General features: G+C 35.1%; 1 pseudogene; it reads left to right on the top strand.

Annotated features, from left to right (window-relative positions):
* The first annotated feature begins 81 nt into the window (after positions 1–81).
* LOC115512960 lies at positions 82–22,920 on the top strand (annotated as a pseudogene).
* Positions 22,921–23,352: the final 432 nt, after the last annotated feature.

Below are 23,352 nucleotides of genomic sequence, written 5' to 3'. Positions count from 1 at the left end.
TGAAGCTCTAGCAGCAAAGAAAGCTTGTCCTTCCCAGACTCAGACACCGGAGAAAGAATAACAGCAACAGCCGGAACAAGGATGCTTCTTCACCTGCTCCTAGCGCCGCCCGCCGAATCCCACTCTCCACCTTTGAGTAAAACCCGACACCGCTAGCGCGGCAAAGGGAAGCGGGGGCGGAGCCAAACGACACTGTTCTGTTCTCCAATCACGACCGCACAGCGGGACTGAGTGGCAGGCTACTCATCACCGTAGGCCGTGCTTAGCACTTTACCCTTTAAAAAAAGCAGTGAATAACTGGTGCAGAGCCTTAACTCTGACTGGAGGGAGTTGAGGGAAGAAAGCCTCAGGACTAAGCATTGGGAAAGTCAGCGGCTTTTGTGAATTAGGTAGCAAAACAGCGCTGGAGAGACCCTTTTCTATTTTCTTCCGGGAAAAGGCACAATTTGGGAAGAAAAGTCTTTTCAGATGTGACCCCATCTCTTTGACCTCATATCAAAATGCAGGAGTCAACAGTAAACCCAAACCCTTAGAAAAGGCTAGAGAAGAGCAGAGAATATGGTTCATGAGCATCAGCAGAACAGGAGAACCAGCTGCTTCTAAAATTCTCATAACACTAGCCAGCTTCCTTCTGGCCAGGAAACATTGTTGAGTGGACTAAGTTGAGTTTTCTTCAGTTGTAATAAGGGTTCTAAAAAGATGAAGATGGGAAATCTGAAGAGATGACTACTTAGAGGCACAATGCCACCCAACATTTTTTTTTCCGTACACACTTTCCATATCTTAATAATAAATTCAAGTGAAGGGGACAACTAGGTCATATGGTACATCTTTTCTTCCATCGTCCATGTACATCTCCCTCTCCTCTCTCTCCCTCCCTCTCGCCCAGCCCACCCCCCCTCCCTTATATGGGGATTTGGATTGGAAGACTAGAAAGGAAAAGCGTGTGTGTATGAGTGCGTATGTTATGTGCATATTTATTCATGTATCTCAAAATAGAATTTAAAAAAGACTAATACCTATGCTATTAGATCTTTATAGTGGCTTTTATTTACTATCAACCAGGACTAAAGCTTTCATTACTTGAATCTTAGCTTTTCCCTTAAACTCCCTTAGATATTTATTCTGAAAGCCCCTTTTTAATCACTTAACTTTCTCAATGACTAAACTACATGCCAAGAATGTTCTTACTCTTTCACACAAACATTTTCTTGTTAATTAAATTCCAGCAGCAATTGACATATTGACTATCCTGTAATTCTTTGTTTAACTGGAAAGGTATAAGTCATTACCTTCTCACCCTCTCAAATGAGGACATGGTGAAAAAAAAAAATCTTTTTTTTATTCTTTAGTAGACAAGCTTTTTTACATTTAGTGAGAATAAAGAATTTTTTAATTTATTTTTATATGTTATTACTGTATCTGTCTCTTTCTGCATTTGTTTTCTTTTTAAATTACAAACTTCCAGAAGTCTCTAAGAAATATCACTGGTTCTACCCATGAATATTTGTACCCGAGAATGCTCATACAATTTTAATTAACTCAATTTTCAATGAACCTTTTGAAAGCTCACTAAGAACAAATTCTTTTTAGTTGGTCATTCTTTGAATAGCAATAATTCTTTTAAATACCACACATAATAAAAGAAACAAAACCTTTTATATTTCAAGGAGACCTGAATTCCTTACCTTGTTTCCACTATCTAATTGGGTATCTTTGGAAAACTACTTTTAAAAAATCTCTTTATTATATCTTTAAAAATATATTCATTGAGGGAATTGAGTTAAATTACCTCTGAGATTCATTCTCTGGCCCCAAGGAAGCAACCAATGGAAGTTTATTTAAGTGAGCAAATTAATGCACAACATTTAAAATTCTGTGTTTGCATTAATCTGGATAGTTACATGACAGCTTAAAAGATGATAATTTTAGCTATTTCATCTCATTATTAATATTAAGCATGGAAATATTATACATACTTTATCAAATTAATATATACCTAGTCAATCAGTTTTTGAGTATAAATGTCATGTAAGAGGACAGTAATACGGAACCTCCAGATTAATGTTTTTTTCATAAAACCATTATTATTCCTTCAAATTATTTATGAAAAGCTATGATCCTCCTCTTTTATTTGTTTGACTTGTCACTGCAGTAAGGGTAATGACCATTATTTAGAATAGAACCTAGCATATAGTAGATACTCAATAATTTTTGAATGCATTAATAATCATATTAGAAACAATATATATTTTTGAATTAGATTTGTGAATTTATTACACTACATTGGGTACTAGATTAATTTTGACTAAGTAAATCAGAAATTAATCAAAGAGTGGGTTGTAGTGCTTTGTTTCTTTGAGTTAACATGTAATGATTAATTTTCCAGGACTTCTTGTCTATGGATTTTATATTGTTTGCTTTTAATTTCTATAAGGTCAAAATGAATTTCATGCATCTACATATTTGTGACAGCTATTCTCATAAATTTTATTCTTTTGAGAATAATAGTCCTGATTGGACGGGTAAGGAAATGAATGTGTTTTTGGAAAAACGACCATTCTGTGGCTGATGAATAACTGACTAGTCCATTTATATAAAATTAAGCTGGATTCTGATTTGCTCACATCTCTGCTCTTCTCCTTATTGCCTTTTATTTCTCTCTTGAACTAACAGATGATATTTTATGTTATCTAAGACATGGGATTTCAGAGCTGAATGTGATATTAATCTTCATCAGATTTAATACTTTCCTTCAAAGGAAGTAATTGTAGCCTGCAGTGGTTAAGTGATGGTTACACACCCACAAATTTAGCAAGTGAAAATATTAAACTTGAACTTGGTGCCTTTGGCACCAATTGTCTACTCCCACTGAGCTATCTTTAATAGCGTATTTCTACTATTGTCTCAAACTGTATGTATATTGACTAACCTAGAGAAAAGTAAATCAAATTCAATCTAATGTAAAGCTTTTATCAGATGCTCAGTTATTACTGCCTATGATCTAAAACATGTGATATATAGATAGATAGATAGATAGATAGATAAAATGATTTGCAATTTAGTAAAAGAGTTATTTACTTTTTTTGAAGTCAATGTAGTATGGGGTTAGAAATAGTTTACTGAGAGTTGATCAGATTCAGTCATAGGGGTCATCCTAATCATCTCATCAAAAGGTTATGTATAAGTAAAAATGCCAGTTTAAAAAGTTACAAAAAGTAATGTCATTTTTTGGAATAATTAGAATATTCACATATTTCAATTAACACTCTTGGGAAAGTTGAAAGAAAGTTTTATTTAGGAATCAATCAGAAAGTCACTGTTCGGGGTGCCTGAGTGGCTCAGTAGGTAGAGTGTCTGACTTTGGCTCAGATCATGATCTCACAGCTCATGAGTTTGAGCCCTGCGTCAGGCTCTGTGCTGACAGCTCGGAGCCTGGAGCCTGCTTCAGATTCTGTCTCCTTCTCTCCCTGCCCCTCCCCACTCATGTTCTGCTCTGTCTCTCTCAAAAATAAACAAACATTAAGAAAAAAATTTTTAAAAAAAATCACTTGTTCAGAACAAATCAAATAGAGGAGAATTAATTTTATTGCAGAGGTAGATATTATCATCAAGTAAGTGAGCCTAGTGAATTTATCTTTTGTACAGGGATCTATCATAATAATCATGACATGTTGGCAGATCAAGTACCTCTTTGGAATAGTGGTAGAAATATCTAATAATTTATCTCCATTTCCTTATTCAAGATACAAAATTTCTCACATGAATCTCAGCAACAGCCTCCTATTGTTCTTCCTGTTTGCTCTCTGATTCCCCTGTAATTCTCCCTTGTGAATATTAAGGAGTTTTATTTGTTTTTTTGTTTGTTTAGTAAATCAGATGATGCCACTTTATTCCTAAAACCCGTTAATGCCTTTCCATTGTAATAGACTAAAATCCACAGGAATTTAGAATAACAATCATAAAACCAAAAGCTGGGCTTGAAAAAATCCACAGTTCTCTTTTCAGATGACAAGGCTCTGAATGATTTTCAATCGGCAAACTCCTCAACTTCAGTTTTTACTAGTCTCCGTTTTCACCACTATGCACCAGTAACATAAGCTGTTCCTTATCTCATGATTCTCTCCTTCAAACACTCTTCCATTTCGGCTTCTTGTGTCTAGTCTTTTTCTAGCCTTTAATTCAGAGTATGAGTGAATTTTTCTTACATTCTTTTCTTTCTTTTCCTTCTCTTTTCTTTTCTTTTCTTTCTTTCCATTTCTTTCTTTTCTTTTCTTTTCTTTCTTTCTTTCTTTCCTTTCAAAAATATCCTTTTTACCTTTAAATCAGGATTCATATCCTTCATAGATTCAGTTATAATTTGATGTTTGCCTTTGTTTGAATACTCTTGAAAGGCAGGGGCAATATGCATCCTTATGTTGGCACAGTGTCTGGCACATTAGGAAGTATCTGCTGAGTGAATGAATGAATGAATCCACATCCTCTGCTCTTTGGTTCTCCCTTTTCTAGAGTCCATTCTTACTAATCTCTTTTAGCCCATTCTTGCTTCACAATTATTTAAGATATTTATATTATGGTTTTCTTTCCAGGTCAAATATATTCCTTTGCCATCTGAAAGTAACCTTCAAGTTTATATGTGTGCCCTCAGTTCACTCTGAGAGTGCCTTATAAGTAAGATGAATATTATCCACTATATTGTAATTTTTACTATTTTAATACTCACTCAGGCTTGTCATCTTTTTCTCCAGATAGTAGTGGTAATTTGCCATATTTCCTTAGGTGACCTTAAATAGTAGGATATTAGAAGCAGTTAATTTATTGAATATTTCATTTTTTTCTCTGAATTTTGGTATCAAGTAGGCACAACTTGTAACAGTACCTCCAAATTATTTCTTCAAACCACGCATTTATCAACAAATATAGAATTTATAATATGCATCATCTTAGGTGCTTCCTGAATACACATGTGAATGAAAAACAAATCTTGTCCCAGAGGAGCTGCAATCTATATAATGTAAGATATACATGAATATTCGTTGTATCTCATAGAACGTAAGTACTGAAGGATGCAAAGAGAAATGCTATGGGAATTCAAATGAATTACTTTAAAATGGAAAGTATGAGGGGCGCCTGGGTGGCTCAGTCGGTTAAGCGTCCAACTTCAGCTCAGGTCATGATCTCGCGGTCCGTGGGTTCGAGCCCCGCGTCGGGCTCTGTGCTGACATCTCAGAGCCTGGAGCCTGTTTCAGATTCTGTGTCTCCCTCTTTCTCTGACCCTCCCCTGTTCATGCTCTCTCTCTGTCTCAAAAATAATAAATGTTAAAAAAATTTTTTAAATGAAAAGTATGAGACAATTGGAAAATCTTCATAAGGTAAGGGATATTTAGCAAAGCTTTGAAACCAATTCACAGTTAATTTTTAGAATTTATAATGAAAAAACTTTGTAAGAGGAGGGTAAAATATCTTCAAAAGCATAAAAGAGAAAACAGTGGGGTGAATAATTTTGAATGATAACATTTGTGTAGTTAACTACTGTATTGAATACTTTGCATATTATCTTAATTTCTGCTCTCAAGACTCTAAGGTATACATAATCTTATCTATGTTTTAATGATGAAGCAACTGAGGTTCAAAAATTTTAAGTGGCTTTTCCAATATCTCAATTTATATTATTGGTATAAAAACGGGGGGTGGGGGTGACTGAAGGAAAGTAGTGAAAAAGAAGTTTGAAGCATATCACAGATGGCCATAAATATTGGTCAAATAATGCACAAAGTTAAAAATTGTTGCTGAGTTTTCTGGATGGTTAATAATATGTTAACATGGTTGTAATGGCAGAGATACCTTCCTCCACTTATTAATTCAATAAAACCCCATTTCATACTTACACTCCTGAGGCGATTTTCTCATGGGGTAGATTTTCCATCTCTTACGTGTTGAAATATAAAAAAAACAGCTTTCAAACAAATAAAATGCAAAACATCACAACTTTAAGTTGTATCCTTTTCATTTTTGATCTGAGGGGACTTATGAGTATGATTCTTTTAGTGTCATATATATTTCATCACACACTAAATTGCTTATGGCACTCAACTACAGATTGGAGTACATTTTATTTCTCAAATGGGTAATAATACCACTTCATAAGAAATTCAATAAAAGATTTTCTCCAAAACTCTGACTTAATTTGAAAATGATGAATACTGACATATGTTGTTAAATTTCCAGGCTAGAAAAAAAAAAAAAAAAAAAAACACCTTGAAAAGTTCAGCAATCCCTTTACATACTTATATTGATTTATTTCTAAAATAATATTTTTTACTTCATTAACAAAAAGGTCAGCTGTAGGACGTGAACTACTACTGAAATTTGATTCCTAGGCAATAGCTAACCACTTGTGTTTGAAGTCTAAATATTGCAATTCTATTACTTTGTAGGATAAACTAATGATGCATATATTAATCTCCACAGTTTAGCCACAAACACAGTAAGAAGAAACATTAAGAACTTATCTATTTGACATATTAACTAAATAACAAAGTGACTATATAATAACCAAAATATGTTATAATGTGCAATAATTAATAATTTGCCTATATAGAAGCAAGTAAAATCCATAAATTCATACAGCTAATAAATACTTTATGATTTTGACTATTAATTTCTAATTTATAAAAATGAAAAAAATTTATATGAGTTTTATGGGGAAATTATTGCTCCCAATATTCTTTCCACTGTCTTTAAGATTTCCTTAACAGTTTATATCTGGTATTTGAAAGAGTAAATATCCTTTAAAAAAACAATCATCTCATACATACCTAAAGACTAGGAAAATATTTGCTTAAAAAACCTAAATGTTTAGCTGAGATTGCACAGAAATCTGCCCAAACCAATGAAAGAGCAGAAACTGAAAAAGCAAGTGAAGCCTAAAGCTGTAAGGATTCCAGCAGTAACCAGCTGATCCTCTTGGTTAGAGCTTCAGTTTTTACCTGATAGTGACTTGGAGGCAAGGACTATAGCTCAAACAAGGGCCTAAAGAGTTATGTCTTTTTTTTTTAATGTATATTTATTTATTTTGAGAGAGAGAGAGAGAGCACAAGCAGAGGAGGGGCAGTGAGAGAGAGGCAGGCACAGAATCTGAAGAGGTTCCAAGCTCAGAGCAGTCAGTACAGAGCCTAATGCGGGGCTCGAACCCACAAACCATGAGATCATGACCTAAGCTGAAGTTCCACACTTAACCTACTGAGCCACTCAGACGTCCTTATGTCTTTTAAACCAGAAATCCCAAGAATTAATAACCATAGGAAGCAACTATCCACCACAGGAAAAACTATAACTATAGGAAAAACTGTCCATATTCCAAAGGATTCTGAGAAGGAAACTTCTCTGTCTCAGCTTTAGCTCTTAATGGAGGCAGACAAATCTCAGTGAAAAGTTATTTGCCAAAACAAACTTACACAAAGTTTTTGAGCCAGAATTGATACCTCCTAAGGCCACATGAATGCCAAGTTTCAAATATGTATTTAAGTTGTGCTGTGATTGTCGTGTCCTAGAAATCTTGCAGAAACAACTATAGATACTCTCTGGAGGAATATATCTTAAGACCAAGTTTGAAAGAATTCCCGTAGATAAAGTTTCAAGGAACATACACCCAATACCCACCCCCCCCCAAAAAATCACACAAATAGATAGGCCACCATGATTATAGTCAGCAAAGCAGTTAAAAAATTAGAAGAGCAGAGGCTAAATGTTGGAATAATGACTAGAGAATATAAAATCAGTGCATTTACTATGTGAAAAGAATAAAAATATGACTGGAACTATAAATTGGCCAGATAGGTCTGAAAAATAACCAAGGAAGTATCTAGAAGTAAAAATTATGAAAGATAAAAAAAAACTTTAGATAGTTGAAGCAGCACATTAAATATCCCAAAAGGGAATTAGTGGATTGAAAGGTAGATCTGAAAAAATATACCAACAGAGTCAAAAATCAAGGTAGTTTTAAAAACATGGAGAAGAGATTCATAATTTTCAGCAGACATCAGATTTGTATTTCTCCCCCTCTTCCCAAAAAGGTATAAGTTAAATGGGGATAAGTAAAATATGACGAAATAAATAACTGAAATTTTTATCAAAATGATTAAAGGCATTGTTCTAACCTTATAGAAGCGCAAAATGTCCCAGTGGGGCAAGTAGACAGAAAACTACAACTAGACTCATCTCAGTTAGTACTATTAAAGAAGAAAAACAAAACAAAACAAAAACAACTTTCAATGACAATTGTGAAAGCATGGTAAGAAAGGCTTTATTGAAGGGGTATGGGTATTTGACCACAGAGATGAAATGTTGCAGTGGGGGAGAGAAATCAAACTCAACTCCAAAATCGCTTGGGCAAGTAGAAATTAATAGCCAAAGCAGGGTGCAGGTCATTTGATAAAATTTACTAGAGGAAACAGGGGCGGGGGAGGGGTGGTGGTTCTGGCTAAAGTTACCTAACAGGATTCTTGCTGCAGGCAGTCCAGCTGACCTGGGGTACGGTGGGGAATAAGGAACATGATTAGATACCAATGGCTATCAGAAATTGAGGATGTGGGGTTCTTATTAAAATAATTTAGCAGAATTCTTGCTAAAATTAGACAATGCAAAGATGAACTCAAAAGTCCAAAAGTCAGAAAAGCCTAGGGGAGGCTGAGTAGAGTTTGGTCAATGAGAAAATCAGTGTCAATACAACTACATAATACTGAAGTCAAAGAAAATTCTCAAAATCCACTACAGAGAAAAGGTTATTTTTAAAAATGAAAATAAGGAGTAATAGCTATATACAGTTTGTAAGAACCAGAAGTAAACTAAAGGATATCAGGAAGGATAAAAGTAAGAGGAGAAGAAAGTACATCAGGGCACTGTTAACCAATAAATAAATGGATAGATAGATGATAGATAGATAGATAGATGATAGATAGATAAAAGCTGGTGTAGCCACACTAATATTAAACAAAATTGAAGAAAATTGCATATTTACACACAAAAAGGGTCTTTTATAATGAAAAATTTTCACCAGAAAGACATGAAACTTCTAAATATGTATGCACTTAAAAATATAATTTTAAAACATGTAATGCAAAAAAAATGGCATTTTTAAAAAGAAACTTTTTTAAATGTTTATTTTATTTTTGAGAGAGAGAGAGAGAGAGAGAGCAAGAGCGGGGGAGGGACAGAGAGAGAGGGAGACAGAGGATCTGAAGCAGGCTCTGTACTGACAGTAGAGAGGAGCCCAATGTGGGGCTTGAACTCAAACTGTGAGATCACGACCTGAGCAGAAGTCAGATGCTTAAACAACTGAGCCACCCAGGCATCCAAAAAAGGCATTTTAACATACTATTCAATGGCAGTTAGATCAAGCTTACAAAAATCAGGATATAAATTATGAAACTATATATATATATATATATATAGTGTTTATTATATATTATAAATACATCATTTAGTATATACATATTATAGTGTGTGTATAGTAAACAAATTTTATGTAATGAATATACAATGTTACCTCCTCCAAATTAAGCATTTTTTTAGGCATGTGTTGAACATCTGTAAAAAGTGAACATAATAATGTATTCTATAAGTTTCAACTAATTTAAAGAAGTGCCATCATTTCAGAGAATGCATTTATGACTGATATTTAATCAAGTTAAAATGAATAACTATGCATTAAGAACTTGTGGGTACAAACAAATATATAAATATATATCAAATCACAAAATAAGCTTAATGATAATAAAATGCATATTAAAAGCAGCTAAACTGGTGATTAATTAGAAATGTGTGGTGTTAAATGTTCATAAATCAAGGCTGAAAATTAACAATATATGATACATCTTTTGGATGTTGGAATGAACAACTGGATGTTCATAAGTGTAGAAAGAAAGAATAAATGCAGGAGGAAAAATAAAGTGGAAAACAAAGATAAACTAGATGATCATGAAAGCCAAGTATTTGACAAATTTAATAATAATATAATATATTATAATATAGTTGTCAAAGTATTTGTAGACAGATATTTCCTTAAAAATAACATAAAAATATAGTAGACAAAGTATGGATATGTAGAATATTTCTTTAACAAAATCAAGAAGAATAAAGACTGACAATACAAAACAAACATGGAAAGATTTCATGAACAGGAATTAAAAAAAAAAGAAATTGGTCATTTATGTAATTTAAGATGTTCAACTTTATTTGTAGGTAAGGAATTCAAATTAAATTATGGGGCAAAATTTTAGAGCCAACAGATTGACAAAATTAAATTTAATCAATAATACCAATTGTTCCAAGAACGTGGGATCAATATAGAACTTATATAGTGATAATGAGAATACACATGATATAAAACCAATTAATCTAATGGTTGTGAGCCCATTGTTGTGTATTTGATTGCAATAGAAAATTGCCTACTCTCCCCTTTTAAATTAGGAAACTTTATAAAATATTTTCGAGCGGCATATTTTAGAATGTTTCTAAAAGTCCATTTAGTTAAGTAGTTATTAACTATCCTCTTTAACAAAGAATTGTCACTTAACATGGCTCATTAATTCTTTTCCTTTTGAATCTTCAGACTAAAGCTTTTTTTCCTCTGCAACTCCCCCCTCCCACCTTTCTCTAAACTTAATTGAAATGCAGACTCAGAGTTGTTTTACTACAGAGCTCCCACTTGACACTTAAATATAGTGATTAAACTCAAACAATGACCTCCTTTAAACCTGTAAGGTTTTTTTTTTTTTTTTGTTTTAATGTTTTGGAAAGGCAATATTTTATGTTTTACCTTTCACTCTGGTGAAAATGCAAATAAATAACCAAAAGGGTGGTTTATAGATAAAATTAAAAACTTTTGTAGTAGCAAACACCTTTGAGTGTTTTATAAAATTCTCATTTATGTTCAGCTGGTAATGTGTAAAACATACATGTGAAATTCTAAGATTGCTTATGATAATGTGTTTGTGGTTCTCATGATCCCTTCAGGTCCTCTGAACTAGAGTCCTTTTATTATTCTATCCACCTCCAGAATTTTGTGTTACAGTTTGCCCACATTTATGGTATGTGGGGTCAGGACCAATCCAGGCCTTCACTGATATATTAGGCAAAGTATCATTTTATATACACATAAAGTATCATAGACAGTTGACCTAAATATGGCTGTTGTGAGTTGAATCATAACCCCTGAAAAGAGGTGTGTTTGGATTCTTAACCTTTAGTACCTCAGAATGTGACCTATTTGGAGATAGAATCTTTATAGACATGATCAAGTTATAATAAATCATTAGGAGGGATCCTAATGCAGTATGACTAGTATCATTTTAAAAAGGGGAAATTTGGACACAGAGATAGATATCCTAGAAAGAAGAGGAGAAAGGCACGGAGAAATGATGGACATCCATAAGCTAAGGAAAGGGGTCTGGAACAGATCCTTTTCTTACAGCTCTCAAAAGGAACCAATTGGTAACACCTTGATTTTGGACTCCTAGCCTCCATATCTGTAAGACAATAAATTTCTGTTAAGGTCCTTCCTCGCCCCCTCTGTACTTTTTAAGTGGCAGCCCTACCTAAGGAATACATGGGGCTCTATACCTTTTCTCCAGACTCCTGGCTGTCTTTTCCAAGTCAATTAGCTCTTGAAATCAATCTACAGATGGGAACAGGAGAACCTTTAGGCTTGAAGGAGATCTTGATAGAGAAAACTGATGAGGACTCTTCCTTGGGCTAGAACTGAATCACCATATCTCTGCAATCCCTGGCACACGGAGATCCCTAGAGGAAAATGTGACATTGATGAAAGTTTGTCCAATGCATGTGATATTAGAAACTAGGGAAAAGCTGGACTATGTCCTCTGCTCTTAAAGTTGAGAATATGCCTGAAGACCTGGGAATGGCAAAGGCTTCATCCTGCTACTCAGCAGGGGACCTGCAGCCCTTCTGCCTCTGAACCACTAGCTCAGGGCTGTAAAAACCAGCCAAACTGCCCCCACTTGTTTATTCCTACCACCAGATCTAAAGGCTAATAGAGAGAATAACAAATCATCTAAGGGATTCTAGCAGCCAGGGAGAAGATCCAGTCAGCACAAACACGTTTCATGCCAGCAAAACAGAGTTGCTCCAAGAGACGGAAAGTTACTTTGAACGAATAACAAAAAGCCTCAAGAAAACTCAAGTGAATCCCAATCACAAATGCTTTCTGGAACAAAAATATTAAGATTTCCCAACTAAATACTTCAGCAGGTAAACTGAAGGATAGTGTGCTTAAATTGTGAACCCGTTTACGGATATAGAAGATTGAGTAGAAGAAATGTCTCCAAGCACAAAGTGAAAATATTAAGTGGCACAAGTTATGTGGGAAAAACAAAAAACAAAAAACATGCCATTATAGAGTAGATACAATAAAAATAACAAAAAAATTGGACTTCCATAAGAAAAAAAATGAATGACAGAGCTTAAGAGATGGTAAGTAACAAATATATAAAGAAATCTCTTAATGAACTGAATAAAGAACTAAATTATCAGATTGATGAGACTCACTGAACTTCAGACAGGTTTAAAATGAAAAAGAATAAAGCTAGGCATACATTGTTAATTATTAATGTGTAATTAATACATTTAAAATAAAAAAATACTATGAGCTTTCAGACATATTCTAATACAAAAATCTAAATGAACAATTAGAAAAAAAAACAATTCAGCAATTTATCTAAGGGAAAAAAAATTACTCTGCAACTAAGTGAAGTTCATAGGAAGAAGGCAAGAGCCTTTTGATGTAAGAAAATATGCCAACGTAATCAAGTATCAGGTGCCTGGGTGGCTCCGTCATTAAGTATCTGACTTCAGCTCAGGTCACGATCTCATGCTCATGAGTTCAAGCCTCCCTTTGGGTGAGCACAAGCCCCGTATCAGGTGAGTATGAGCCCTGCTTTGGGCAAACATGAGCCCCGCTTCAGGTAAAACATGAGCCCTGCTTTGGGCTTATGATCCTTGCTCACTTGTCTCTTACCCACTTGCACCCTCTGTCTCTCAAAAAAAAAAAAAAAATATATATATATATAATATATATAAAACAATAATAAGAGTAATAATCAAGTATCAACAAATTTAAGAAACAAAACATTATTACTAATGGAGTTTGGCAAGATTTGATAAAATTTCTAAATTTCAAAAAATAAAAAAGTGTGCATGTAGAACATTTGGATGCAGTAAATATTGTCAAACATGCTGCAGGAAATATGCTATAAGTTAAAGCTTTCCAGCAGTTTAATAATATTTGGAAATTAAAACATGATTATTCTACAATACTTTGCAGGTTTTTGTGGACACATTAAAGCATCTGAAATAATGAAATGACTCAAACAAAACTCAAAAGTAGACGTAAACCACTTAGAAAACTCATAGAAATGAGAATATTTAGTATGGTCTATTTATACAATGTTGGGGGACAAGAATTCCTGTCCCTTTCAAGGTCCTTCTAGCTGAACTAAGACTCAAATTGACATGAGACAGATTAACAGGAGAAAATAAAATTTAATAGTATATGGGAATCCACACAGACATGGAAATTCCAACAACAGGTAAAATGAGGTATATATGTCATTTTGAGCTAAGGAGAAAGAGGTAGGGGTCTGGGTATTCAAAGGAAAATAATGCACTTAGAAACCATGAGACAGAGAGGACTTGGGTCAAACTGGCCTTGCTAGGTTCCTCCCTGCCTGCCATACACCATTCATATCATAATAGAGCTATCTATGGTACAAGCTCTCTTCCTGGAGCAAGGCCTTTATATAAATCCTTTTAGGCAGTTGTGGGGAGGTGAAGAGCTTTCCTGTACTAGGTATCAATTGTTTTAAATTGAAAATAAGCATTTTGCCAAAGCAGTATATTTTGAGGAAATCTGTCTTGAACCCTTCAATAAAATAAATATTTTAGGTTTAAGTGGATAGAGGGAAATGGAGACACACAAATGGAAGAAATGCACTTACTTAATGCTTCTCTAATATGTCTAATATTATAATCACATTTGTGCATTTATATGAAAAAATATATGATGTAGAGAAAAAATTGGCATCCTTTTCCATAATTACTAGGGCTTGGAAATCTTAGCACACACTCTTTGGGAGATGGTCTTGGAAAACACTGAATTAAACATTTTTAGACCAGGTTTTCCCATTAGCTATCAGCACAACTATCTCATTTTCTTCAAATTATGTAAAAAGTACTGATGTGAGCCAATCAAAGGAATTTTTACTATATGTACAGTTTTGTCAGAATTTTGTTCTTTCATATTTATTGGTGTTTAAAATTTAAGACTTATTATATCATAGACAATATTTATGAGATCAGTTCTATGGCTAAAAATACAATAAATTTTATTTGTTTTGTTTGCTTAAATAAGCATATTTCTGTGTTTGGTGCCTGGGTGGCTCAGTCAGTCAAGCATCTGACTCTTGATTTTGGCTCAGGTCATGGTCCCAGAGTTATGGGATTGAGCCCCACATTGGGCTCCACAGTGAGAGTGGAGCCTGCTTAAGATTCTCTCTCTCTCCCTCTGACCCTCTCCCCTGCTCATGCGCTTTCTCTAAAATTAAAAAATATATAATAAAAGATATTATATAAAGTTGTCTTAATAAAATTATGTATATTACATATTTTATTTTGTAGTGATTTTTTTATGAGTTCATAAATTTGCTTGCAGCTAAAGGATTTAATCATATTTTCATTACAAAATATTTTCTCCAGATTAGTATAGTTGTTTCCCAGTTAGTAATTCATCCTTTTTTGTCTTATAATAGAATTTTCCTATGCACTTAACTTCCTCAAAGGTATTAGCTAGTAAATTAGTTGAAAAGTACTATAATATCAGAAAAATTATGATGTTTTGCATTACAAACCCTCAAATGAATCCCAAACTCTTAAATGCTCTGTTGTGCATATGGTGTATCATCTGTTTGTGGGATAATGCAATTCATTAAGTTTATGCATAATTTTGTGCTCTTACTTGTCTGAAACTACACTGATTTCTTTTTCTGTAAGCACAGAAGTTGGGTTGTAGCTGAGAGGTACTGATCTTTTTTTTTTTTTCTTTTAAGTTAATCACCACACTGTACAATATATCCACAGGATGTATTTATTTTATAACTGGAAGTTCATACCTTTTGACCACCTTTACACATTTTGCCCATCCCCTGTCCCCACCCTTAGTAACCACCAATCTTTTCTCTGTAACCATGAGTTTTGTTTTGTTTGTTTTCAGTTTCCTAAAGAGATCATACAGTATTTGTCTTTCTCTGGGTGGCTTATTTTACTTAGCATTTTGCTCTCAAGTTCCATTCGTGTTGTTAGAAATGGCAGAATTTCTGTCTATTTTTATGGCTGAATAATATTCCTATATTTCTATTTCTATTATATATATTTATATTTATAAATATTTCATATATTTTTTTTCTCTACATGTTCACTCATCAGTGGACATTTAGGTTGTTTCCGTAACTTAGCTATGATACATAATCCTGTTACGAACTTGGGGAGGGGGTGTGCAGATATTTCTTTGACATGGTGTTTTCATGTCCTTTGGATAAATACCCAGAAGTGGAATTGCTGAGTCATATGGTAGTTCTATTTTTTTTTTTTTTTTTTTTTTTGAGGAACCTCAGTACTGTTTCCCTAGTGGCTGCACCAGTTTACAATTCTACCAACAGTGCACAAGTGTTCCCTCCCCTCCACATCTTGGCCAACAGTTGTTATTTCTTGTCTTTTCGATAATAGCCATTCAACCACCAGATATGAGGTGATAGCTCATTGTGGTTCTGATTTGCATTTCCCTGATGATTAGTTATGTCGAGCACCTTTTCAGGCACTGGGGGTTGCTTTTTACTTGAAAACTGGAACAGTTGCAGCTTTCATAATTGTCACACATATTTTATTTTGAAAAACGCTCCTAACTTTCTAGTTGAGAAATTTTATTTTGACTCTGCAGCTCATCTACCCATTCAATAGATTTATCAATCCTCTATACTGTATGCTTATATCAACCTTAAAATTATCATAAGTATTTCAACTTTCTATTTACATGCTCGTTTCTTCAACTAAACCAGGAACTCCTTTAAAGATATCTTACGTTGGTCTATATCACAACCTTAGAACTTACTAAAGTACCTGACATTGATAGGCTAAGTGAATATTTAGAATGATGAATAAACAGAATGTATATTTTTTAAATGCTTATTTATTTTGAGAGAGAGAGTCAGGGACGGACAAAGAAGAATCCCAAGCAGGCTCCGCATCGCCAACACATCGTCCCACAGGGGGCTTGGATCATGAACCAGGAGATCATGACCTGAGCCAAAACCGAGTCATGTGCTTAACCAACTGGACCACCAAGGCATCCCAAAATGTATATTTTTAATAAAAATTGATGTAGCATCTTTTTTGGTGACATGGAATTTTTATCCAGGGAGATTGACTTGCCTTCATTTGATAGTGACAGACTGATAAATGGCTTATTTTCGTACAATAATCTATTTTCCATAGTAAATCGATACTATTGAAAGAGATGTTTCTGAATTAGGTGCCCAAACAAATGAGACAGGGCTTTAACCACCACATATGCACACAAATGTTTCATAGTAGCAGTTTCAAATCTGTGGTCATAATGGTTAGAATTCAGTTGGTTTGCAAAGCATTTTTATTAGCCATGTTCTGAATGTTTTTGAAATTTTAACTATCTGGAGTATTTAATATGCATTTTCCCTTTCTTCTGCCCTGAAGGAGAAATGTTAGAAGTGTAAATATTTTAAAAGTATGAATTTTTTAACACCTTATAGATTTTTTATTTGTGTCCTAGAAATATTTAATGTGAGAAAGATATTATTTGCTAAGACATCAGAATTTTAAGGAACTTCAAGAGCAAAAAACATTTTTAGCATTCGATGTAATTGGCCAGAATTCAGGTACCAGCACCGATGTTTCTTCTCCTTGTTACCTTGGCCAAAGTCCTTGTTCTTACTTAGCTTTAGTTACTCATCTATAAAATAAACATTATAATTTGTTTTACACATTTTCTTTTGCCCTTTAATTCCTTCAAAAAAGTCTGACTTTTTAAGAGTTCCTTTTGGAAATTCCCTTGTTAGTATCTGATAAATTTGTAACTCTGTTACTGTTTGATTTTATCCACTTATAAAGCAACATTTTAATGTTTGAAGACATGTATATTTTGTTAACTTGTAAAATAACAGCTTCTTTTGAGATACAATTTCCATTTGTACCATAAAAATTCATCCTTTAAAAATGCCCATTTCAGTGGTTTTTAAGTATATTCATATAACTATGCAGCCATAATCAGCGTCTGATTTTAGAATATTTTAATTATGAAAAAAAATCCATTAACAGTCATGTCCCATTTCCCCCTGTATCCAGCCCCTGGGAACTGCTAAATTACTTTCTGTCTCTATTGAATGCTCTATTCTGAACATTTCATATAAATAGAATCATACAATATGTGGGCTTGAGTGACTCTTTCATTAACATGTTTTTCAGATTTGTTGTCATACATTGATCTTGATTACTTAAATTAATTTGATGTCTAGCAACCATAAATGCTGACAGTTATATATATTTTTCAATTCTATAGACTATTTTTTAGAACGACTTTAGGTTCGTAGCAAAATTGAGCAGAAGAAAGAAAGACTTCTCGTATGCCCCCTGGCCCTACACATGCATGGCCTTCCCCATTATCAACATCTTCAGTTTGGTACATTTGTTACAATTGATGAGACTACATTTGGACATTATTATCACCCAAAGTCCATCGTTTACATTAAGATTCACCCTGGGTGTTCTACATTCTATGGTCTAGACAAATGCATAAGTGCATGTATCCACTATTACAGTATCTTACAGAATAGTTTTGCTGCCCTAAAAATATTCTGTGCTCTACCTATTCATCTCTATCCCTCCCTGACTAATCTATGACAACTGCTGATCTTTTTACTGTCTCCATAGTTTTGCCTTTTCTAGAATATCAAATAGTTAGAATCATGCAGTTGGTAGCCTTTTCAGATTGGCCTTTTTCACTTAGTAAAATACATTTACGTTTCCTTCATGGCTTAGTAGCTCATTTCTTTTTAGCACTCAATAATATTCCATTGTCTAGATGTACTGCACATAGTTTATTTACTCCTTCACCTGCTATTTCAATTTCATTGATTTCTGCTCTAATTTTATTATTACTTTTGTTTTGCCTACTTGGGATTTAATTTATTCTTCCTTCCTAAAGTGAAAGCTTAGATAACTAATTTTAGATATTGCTTCTTTTCTAATATATTCATCCAACGTTGTCATTTCCTTGTAAGTACTACTTTTGCTGCAACCCACAAATTTTGATAAATTGCGTTTTTATTTTATTTAGTTAAAAATATTTAAATTTCTCTTGAGGTTTCTTTTCTGGCCTGTGTGCTATTTAAAAGTATACTGTTTAATCGCCATGGATTTTGGGATTTTCTAGCTATCTTTTTGTTATTGGTTTCTAGTTTAACTCCTTTGGGATATGGGAACACACATTGCATAATTTCTATCATTTTAAATTTGTTAAGATGTGTTTTATGGGCCAGAATTTGTTCTATCTTGGGGATTGCTTCATGTGAATTTGAGAAGAATGCATATTCTGCTGATGATGGATGAAGTAATCTATAGATGCACATTATATATCAGTTGATTTATGACGGTGTTGAGTTCAGTTATGTCCTTACTGATTTTCTTCCTGCTGAATCTACCCATTTGTTTTGTTTTGTTTTGAGAGAGAGATAGAGAGAGCACAAGCTAGGTAAAGCAGGCAGAGGGGGAGAGAGAGAGAGAGAGAGAGAGAGAGAGAGAGAGAGATACAGAGAAACTCTTCAGCAGCCTCCACACTCAGTATGGAGCCCATGTGGGGGTGGATCCCATGACTCTGGGATCATGACCTGAGCCGAAATCAAGAGCCAGACACTCAACTTACTGAACCATCCAGGTGCCTCAAATGTATCTTGTTCTGATAAAGGTGTGTTGAAGTCTCCAATCCAATACTATTGAATTGAGTGGCAATAATGGAACAATGATAAATAGACCTTCAGTAAAGGTGGTGAGGTATCCTTGCTCAGGCAAGCATTCCATTGTTCTATGATTAGGTCTCAGTCTTTTAATGAGTCTGTGCCTCTGGACTGTGATCTTCACAAGTGCCTCCCCATTTTTTTTCACTCCTTAGGCTGTGTAGGATAGCTAGAATGGGCTAGAGTTGGATATTTTCTCTTCCCTTGGGTCATGTAGACTCTGATAAAACCACAGCAGTTTAGGCTATGCTTAAATAATTTCTCCTACAGCAGATACTATTAAGAACAGAATGCTGTGGTGTATTTCAAAATGGTTCTTTTCCCCTCCCCTACTGTAAGCAGAAAGGGATTTTTCTAATATTCACTGTGATAACCTGGTAGAGCTCCAGGAGATAAAACTCAGAAAAGCATGGGGCCCCTTTTCTGATTCTAGGTCCCCTGAAGTTTTTATCTCTCAGACTTACTAACACAGAGCCTTCGGCAGTTCATCGTTTACAGTTCAGGATTCCCTTCCCTGTGATGATTTCTGCTCATGGGTTTCTGCTTTAGTAAGCTGTGATTCTTCATATTTGCCTATTGGTTTCTCCAAGTTGGGGGGCATTGGTTTGCTCTGTGACATCCCTTCTGCCTTACAGATCTAAGAAAAGCTATTAATTTTTCAGCTTGTTCAGCTTATTGCCTCTTGTTGAAATGAAGTGGCAACTTCTAAGCTTCTTCCCTGCTGGACCAGAAACGTCGAGCTTCTTATAGTTTCATTTGAAAGGCCTAACATGGGGGAGCCTGGGTGGCGCAGTAGGTTAAGCGTCCGACTTCAGCCAGGTCACGATCTCGCGGTCCCTGAGTTCGAGCCCCGCGTCAGGCTCTGGCTGATGGCTCGGAGCCTGGAGCCTGTTTCCGATTCTGTGTCTCCCTCTCCTCTGCCCCTCGCCCGTTCATGCTCTGTCTCTCTCTGTCCCAAAAATAAATAAACGTTGAAAAAAAAAAAATCTCAGTGGCTTAACAAAAGAAGTTGTTTAAAAAAAAAAAGAAAAAAAAAAAAGAAGAAAGGCCTAACATGACCTTAGATTTTGGGGTTTTTCACAGCTTTGGGGGTTTCTTGGCCTTTTAAACTACTGCATACTTTCATCTACAGAGAGGATCTCACTTGAGCCTAAACTGCATTCATTTTAAGGCATATTTAAGGCATTTACGAAAACGGTAGGGTCTATGTACACGTATAAGTGAATACGAAGAAAAAGTAAATAAAAGTGGAGTCAAGTCATAGAAATTAAATGATAAATTAGCTTCGTTTCAGTTCCTTAATATACTTAGCTCTCTCTTGCCTAAAGAAAATAAATTTGCTCTAGCTTCTAAATGGAATATTAAATGCTCTGCATGGTTAGCTTTTCTTTTCAGGTTAAATAATCCCCAGAAGGTTTCCCTGACATATTCAAAGCAGCCACATACCTGTTATTTTCTGTCCAATCACCCATTTTTCTTTTACTTAATAGGTAATGATTATTTATGGACACACTTACTTATGTTCTATCTTTCCTTTCCTAAGACAAGGTCCAAGAGGTAAATACCCCTTTGACTTCTCTGTGTCTTAAGACGCAAATACAAAACAGTTAAAAATACAGGAAGAAAAACTGTCACCGAGATGTCATGTTGCTACCAGGGCTGTCCACAGGCAGAGAAAGCTTCAGGGTACCTGGCAGCCAAGGGAAAACTGAAGCGCCAACCACCAAGCCTTACTTATCTAAACGCAAGGGTAATTGTCTGAGTCCTCCACCTTCTAAATCTATTATATCCAAAAGGATGTTAGCAAACATCCTGCTTTGCCTATCAAAGCTACAAACCCATCAGCATTAAACTCCAGCCTAAAGTTGATAATATCACAAGATCGCAGAAGCCAAAGTTGGAGCCACCAAAACTTCTGGGCAAAAGGCTGACTTCAGGCTGTGTTTCTTCTACCTCAAACTGTTAGCCTTCTAGCATAGTCAACAACAGCATGAAGCTGGATCATCCCCTCCTGGAGACTCTCTAGAAAAACCATGGGATCACTTATATACAAGAAAAAAACTGCAAAGCAGCAGGTAGCAATGAGGAAACGCTAAACGTGCAGACCCTGTGGACAATAACCGTGTTGAAAATGAAACCTTGGATAGCTTTCTATACTCTGAGAGGAAACCAAATTCTAAATTATGGACAATAAATAGCTAAGCCAAAGACTAGCTCATAGTCAAACCAAGAGCAGTTTGGCTCCTAAACAAGCCTTGGGCAAAAGTTCAGGGAATAGTGCTGTTTTGAAAGACAGAGCTAGTAAACAATTTGTTGGAGAAACACAAATTAGGATCCCACCCGTACAGTCACAGCAACTCTCTAGAGGAACAAATCTTGCAAGACCAGGGGAAAACTCCCAAAGACAGTTTCCTCTCACTATGTTCAGACCCTTAGTAGGACTCGAGCATCAAAGAAACCAGTGGTCGAAGACATAAAGGATATAAAGGTTAATAGAGATAGATATGAAAAACCAAATGAAGCTAAGTTATAGTCACACACTATTACTGCGAAGAAAGTAAAACAAACCAAACCCTGGACATGCCCCAGTGTGTTTCTGGGAGGCTATACCAGCAGACATCTAAACATCAAGCAAAATCAGAAATCCACTCAACCTTGTTTTAAACCTCAGACATCATGTGCACTGCAAAAGTCAAAAGCCATAAGCCAAAGTTCTAATTTGACAGTTGGCAGTTTCAATTCAGTCATTCCAAGCACCCCTAACATAACAGCAAATGGAACCAGTGGGAATAAATGCAGCAGTGGCTATCAACAAAAAGCACAGACTTTGGACTCCAAGTTGAAAAAGATTCTTCCCCAGAACCATTTTCTCAATAAGACAGCTCCCAAAACTCAAGCTGGTGACAAACCATAAAAGGAAGAAGAATCCCAAATGGGACCCAAATTAATCCAAATATTAAGAAGAAGATCACAGCAGAGGATCAAAGGAAACACCTGGATGAATGGCAGAAATCTAAGGGGAATGTCTATAAATGGCCTCCTATGGAAGTTGAAACAAAAAAAAAGAGGAAATGAATATTTCATTCTGGAAGAGTATGGAAAAACATGAAGAAAAGAATGCACCACTTGCACTGTCCAAAAAAAATTTAACTCCAACAGAGTGTCTGCAGCTCATTGAAGGGGTGTACGTTCTAATGAAATATTTATCATATTGCCTAGTTTTCCTAGGGCTGAAAATTTTCCTAAATTCTGAATCTGCAAAGCAAAGTTGTCGCCAAGTAAAAGCACCTTTGATGTTATTGAGCTGTAAGAAAAGGCCATTCGAAACGGGGCAACACGGATATAAGAGTTGCCAAGAAGTTGTTCTTCATAATTTGTTAGACCCAAACAGAATCACAGGACTTACCTCTGACTCTTTGTTTGCTGAAACAGATAGAACATCAATAGAAGAGCCAGGCGTAAGATGGAATCTGAAAAGTCTTGTCTTTCTCTAAAAGAGAGAGAAGAGTTTACAGCAACACCCCAAATAACCAAGACGGAAGAAGATCCTCATCTTGGTATCAAATTACAGATCACCTGGATCCCTAAAATAAGTGGAATGCCACAAGTGCAAGTCTTGAAGCTCCTCACTGTTGTCAGGCGTTCAGCAAGGAGTGAGCACGATTAAGCACCCTGTGTCCCACAATCCGGAAATGCTGCAGGAAGACAATTTAGTAGCAAGCTATTAGAAGTGGAAGAAACAGTGTTTTATATTCTGTAAAAATGAGGCTTCATAACATTATGGTTGAAAATCCTTGAGTCTTAATGCCTGTTTTAAAAAGGTGTTTCAGAGCCTCCAGGAAACAAGAAATATCTTTGTCCAGGTGACCAGGAAGAAACTGTCTAATGGACAAGCAGATTATAGGCTCTCAGGATTTAGTAATTCACTGGGCTTAGTCAAATTTAACATCCCCATAGGACTGTGTTTGGTTTATTTGTTTAAGATTATAATTTGCCACAGTTTTATAGCATACATAAATGCTAAACTGTTGAATATTAATTTACCCCACAAGTATGGTAAAACTTTTCACTCTATTGATCTACTTTACTCTCAACATAGTTCTTTTTTATAGCAGAAGGTTTGTGCCACAGTATGATAGACCTTCCTTCCGGCATCTGCCTTAGCAGAGAAGGTGAGTCCTCCCAGCCTGAAGGAGTTGAGCTTAAAAGCTAGCCTCCCTGGGACATCTGGGGGGCT

This window comes from Lynx canadensis, chromosome B1 (assembly GCF_007474595.2).
Source record: "Lynx canadensis isolate LIC74 chromosome B1, mLynCan4.pri.v2, whole genome shotgun sequence".
NCBI classification, from domain to species: domain Eukaryota; kingdom Metazoa; phylum Chordata; class Mammalia; order Carnivora; family Felidae; genus Lynx; species Lynx canadensis.
The sequence above is the reverse complement of the archived record's forward strand: the minus strand, read 5'-3'. Positions and strand labels throughout refer to the sequence as shown.